This window comes from Armigeres subalbatus, chromosome 2, assembly GCF_024139115.2.
Source record: "Armigeres subalbatus isolate Guangzhou_Male chromosome 2, GZ_Asu_2, whole genome shotgun sequence".
In the NCBI taxonomy this organism is placed as follows: domain Eukaryota; kingdom Metazoa; phylum Arthropoda; class Insecta; order Diptera; family Culicidae; genus Armigeres; species Armigeres subalbatus.
Genome location: NC_085140.1, coordinates 431071786 through 431077115, shown reverse-complemented (window position 1 = coordinate 431077115; position 5330 = coordinate 431071786). Strand labels below are relative to the sequence as shown.

The 5330-nt window shown below is 34.2% G+C and overlaps 1 non-coding gene across 1 annotated transcript; it reads left to right on the top strand.

Annotated features, from left to right (window-relative positions):
- Positions 1–410: 410 nt before the first annotated feature.
- Positions 411–490, top strand: Trnal-uag (transfer RNA leucine (anticodon UAG)). Its single transcript has one exon. It is a non-coding gene; the product is annotated as a tRNA-Leu (tRNA).
- The last annotated feature ends 4840 nt before the right edge of the window (positions 491–5330 follow it).

Genomic DNA, 5330 nt, shown 5'->3' with positions numbered 1-5330 from the left:
CGTCGTATAACAAAAAAAAGTGACTAATGATGGGGTTTAATCCGTGCTAAGCAATGTCGCTGCGTTCGTTCTTAACTTTTAAAAGTTGCAGTTTAGGAGGAATGATCACTTCCGTTTCAACGGGATAGCATATGAATTAAACGTATTCTCGTAAGTCATAACCGCCACGCAGGTGTGAAAATTTGGTTTAAAATACATTTTGCTAGGAAATAAATCACTTGTGACTTAAATTTTCGGTATATGCAGGAATTTACTATATAGGATATAGCAGCCAAAAATGTCGTGCAGACACACATTCGGTTACCATGAATGACGATCATGTTGTATGTGGAAAAAATCCCAAAATAAGTTAATAGATAAGAAATAGGGGATCCGGGATGCATCCGCTAGATGCGACTCACCCGCACCAAGGCAGCGTGGCCGAGCGGTCTAAGGCGCTGGTTTTAGGCACCAGTCAGAAATGGCGTGGGTTCGAATCCCACCGCTGTCAAGATTTTTTAATTAAATTTTAGCATTGAAGTCACGCCAAAGAATAAGTTTTGGCTTTTTTCCATAAGTCTTAATGGATAAATTGATTGACTTTTTTTATTTAAAATTGTAAATCGAAAGAATGTCATAAATATACATAAACACATACTCTCTCACTATCATCATGACTGTCGTGAACCGCTCGATTCACTATGCACCAGTGAATGAATCTCGAAAGAAGGGAGGAGCTTTATCTCGGTTCATATTAGGGTACCGGTTTCGTGTTTCGGGTATAGAGAATACATACACAGTACACACCTGTGTGGACGCATATAATGGAGGTTTGCGAAGCTATGAATACTGTATGAAAGCGCACCTAAAATAAATTAGTATTGTGGAAGGGTGGAGTGAAATTGAGGTGCAAATATGGCGGATTGTATGTATAGCTTTTCTGATGGTCAATGATAGAGCCGATCTAAATGATATGATCCATTTACCAATAACTTATTAGAGAGGCAAAATATCGAAATACAGGTAAACTTCGATATATCGTACATATCGATTTCAAAGTTGTACGTTATATCGAAGCATGAGTAATCATACTTATTTTACACTACTTAAATGTTGTACTATCATGTACTTTATGGGCGAATATTATTTTTTTATATAAAGCTCAGCTAGCAGTGTGAAACAGCTTTTCTTGTGAACAATTCCTACAAACTTGTTCGTTGCTAAGAAAAAAGATAATCGGGTCTGAATTCTTCATTTTATATCTATATAAAGCGCAAGAGATAAGAGGCTAAGAGGCACATGAAACACAAGGGTTGCTTTTCGTTGCACCGTTTGCATGAATATTCATTTATTGACTATTCGCGATCTTTAGAGGATTTAAACTAGGGCACGATGGGTTACGTAACTCGCATAATTGAATATTTCAACTGAAATTTAATTATATACGCCAACAAAAATTATAACGCCAAATTTTGATCAAATTTATTCGAAACTAGCAGACCCGACGAACTTCGTTTCGCCTAAAATTGATTTATTTTCTGATTAGATCTCGAGTTATGAAGAAATTGGTGTTTCATTTGTATGGGAGCCCCCCTTTCCAAAGCGGGGAGGGGTCTCGAACCATCTTAAGAACCTTCCCCGGCCCCAAAAACCTCCACATACAAATTTTCACGTCGATCGGTTCAGTAGTTTCCGAGTCTATAAGGCACAGGCAGACAGAAATTCATTTTTATGTATATAGATTTCCGATGGAACTTCTAGAGAAGTTCATGAATAAAAGTCTGGAAAAATGTAGGATTTTTTAATCGGAAATTCTTTTGATAGTTTTTTCAGAGATTTCTTTAGGAATTCTTTTCTTCAATAAAACCATACAAAATACCAGAACTCTATACGATATTTTGTTGGATGTATTCTTCCAGAAATTGTAATACTTCCTTGAACGTATTTCCAACAGAAAGTTTTATGGAATTTCCCAATAAATTCCAAATGGTATTCCCAAACGAGTTTTCCCAAAGGAAATCCTAAAAATTTGAAAAAATTCTCCGAAGAATTTTCCGTTGGTATTACCGAAAAATATTCTAAAGGAATTTCCTCAGAAATATTTAAAAAAAATTCTGAAGAAAACTCCTGAGGAATTTCCAAAGAAATTTCTGAAAGAGTTTTTGAAAAAAACTGAGGAATATCCTAAGCAATTTCCTGTTGAAAGTTTTGAAAGATTTGCTGGAATTAGTTCTAAAGGAATCTCTGGATGACTTTTTAGAAAATTCTTATTATTTTGTATTTTTTTAAAGTTCTTTTTTTAATTTAGAAATCAAGAATTTCTAAAAAAAAATTCTGAAGAAATTTCTTAAGGTATTTGTGAAAGAATCTCCAAAGGGATTTCCGGTGGAATTCCTGAAGCAACTTCCGAAGAAATTCCTAAACCTAAGCCCTAAATCCCTAAACCAAGATGAATACTCTACTAGGTGTTCTAATCTGTTTATGGAAGAGAAAAAGGCGGGCGTGAAAAATTCATTTTCAGTGCAAAACGGAAACAAACCCGCTTGCTCTCCCATACTAGAATCCAAGATGGCTGAATAGTGTATTTGGCAGATTGGAACACCTAGTGGTGTATTCATCTTGCCCTAAACTCAACCTAAAACCCTTATAATTTTCCGAATGAATTTGTAAAGGAATTTTGGAACGAATCCCCAAAGGAAATTTCGAAGAAATATCCGAAAGAATTACCAAAACATTTTCCGTAGATATTTCTAAAGGAGTTTCGGGAGCTATTTCCGGATTATGTTTAAAAAGAATTTGTGAGTATATTTTGATATGAATGATTCGAAGAATTTCCGAAAGAATTCCAGGAGGAAGTTTTGAGTTCCGAAGAAATTCCTGAGGTAGATTCTGAAATAATTCTTAAAATTAATTCTTTCAATTTTCGAAGAAATATTGAGGAGGAATTTAAAAATGATTTTTAGATTTATTTCCGAAGTTGTGTCCAGCGAAATCGCTGGGGGAATCCTAAAGGAAATCTTGAAGCAATGCCTAAAACAATTCTAGGAGAAATCTAAAAATGTCGGAAGTTCTTTCAGGGGCTCAATTTAAAAATTCTTCAGGAATTTGTAATAATCAGCCCATGCCCAGCGCTATGCTGAGACTCCCTGAACCAATGCACAGTGGTTCGCTCCAGAACAGAGGTTGGCCAAAACCTCAAAATGTCCCTAAAAATAGGTTTTATGTTTGTATTGTGGTTTTTTGATGGTCTTTAACACATACAGACTTAAAGATGGGTGTTGGACCTCTACTTTGGCAATATATAGCCGTGTTTTTGGCATCCCTAGGGTAAAAAAAACTTCCATTTTACTGCTAAATTCGCCTTTTGAAAACAGATCGTTTCGCAACAAAGACTATCTCACTTGCTATAAAACTAGTTAGTAATATTCCATTTAATTCCACCACTTGATTGTTACTTTACAGAAACCGTATTTCGACTTTAACAGTAAGGCCGTCTTCGGTTTCTCTCACTTGACTCAAGTGGTGGAATTAAATGGGATAGTACTAAGCGGTACTAACTCGTTTTATATCAAGTGAAGATATTCCACAAAAAAGCTATTAATAATTTTCTTATCAAAAGACTTATTTGCTGAATACTGTGCTAAGACAAGACAAAACAAATAATTTTATGCTGTGCTAAGACAAAACAAATAATTTTATTCGGAACATCCTCAATTATGCAATATTTTTGACAAAATGTTGTATTTGAATTGAATCAATTAATTTGAATGACAAACGAACAACTTTTATTGCAACTGTATACTTACATTTGTATTCTTTATAATCTTGATTCGAAACAGGTTTTCTTTTTTGCTCATTTCAAGGTATTTGTCTTTTCTATAATTATGAGCACTAGCAGAATAACTATTTTTTTTTTCAAATATGAGACAGTTCAGTTTTTCAGTTCAAATCTCAGTACCAACATTCTCTATTGCTCAGTGCACACATTCTCTATTGCTGCCAAGAAGAGTGTGTTACAGCTCAAACATTTAAACTTGAAACTCTTGATATGTAGAATCACTTTAATGGCAAAGTATTGAACAATGCCAATTTGCTAAAAAATACTAAGAATTTTCATTTCATTTTCTGCTTTAGAAAAGTTTTCAGCATGATTACGTAATTCGGATTATAAGACATAAACAACATCCAGACAATAAAATTCATTTGAAAGAAATCTAAAATTCGTAGATTCGCGGATGTCAGGAGAAAGTTTTGGAAGTAAGAAATTTTGTCTGTTGTATCTTCTAGCCGTTTGGGAAGAAATCTACTCAATAATTCTATTTACAGCAATAAAAATATTCAAATAAAAGTATTCAAATGATTCCGTCATTGAGTTATCGCTTTCATTACACATGTTTTAAATGTTATATAATTATATCTGGACATATGGTCGGTGCTACCAGTCCACACAGTGACTGATGAACGCAGTCACAAACAGAAGGAGAAGAAGAATATAATTATATCAATCGTTTCAACTTCAATCAAATAATAAAAAAAAGGCATTTTTAAAGTTCTTGTGAACAAAAAATGGGCATTTGTAAGGTTTTAGTTATAAATAGACCAAAAATACTATGTTCATTTCGAACTAAACCGTTAAAAAAAACAGCTTATTGCAACTTTTCGCAAAACAATAGTGATTAATAGAGGGCTTTTGCTTTAAGCTTTGTAATGAGCATAGGATCATTGCGGGCACTCATCGGCGCCTATACTTTTGGAGAACTTCAATCTGAAAAATGTGAGTATTTTAATTAATTTTGTATTTAAAGTTAACTTAAGTATATTATTAAGTATATTTGACATAGACATATTATTTAAGACCCTGACAATGCAGTCTCGAAATAATATTGGGGTTAGCGATGTAATTGAAGCCGTGCGATGTTGATCTAAACGCGTTGTCAAACAGCGTTTTCATTCGAAAATCAGCATTCATGTTGAATTCAAAATGATGTAAAAAAGTCAAAACTCAACAAAACTACTTCAAATTTTGAATTTGAATCACGTAAGTATTCTATAAAATGAGAAAAATATAATTCCGACGGAAACACGAATTTCGATTTTTGAGGTTTTGGCTGCTCTCGATCCATTGTGCAATGGCTCCTAACTTTGCGACACTTTATTCACTTCTGTCTTTAAAGCTAGTAAGCTAGTTAACCTGTCTTTAGAGCCCCTCTTTCTGGCTACACCATTTCTTTCATTCCTCTTCTTCCTTTCTTACTTCCTTGGCCGACGACCCGGAAGTGCCCGAGCAGGAGAAATTACCTCAAAAATACCTCATTCTGTTATTGATACCATACTCTGTTATGAACTAGCCT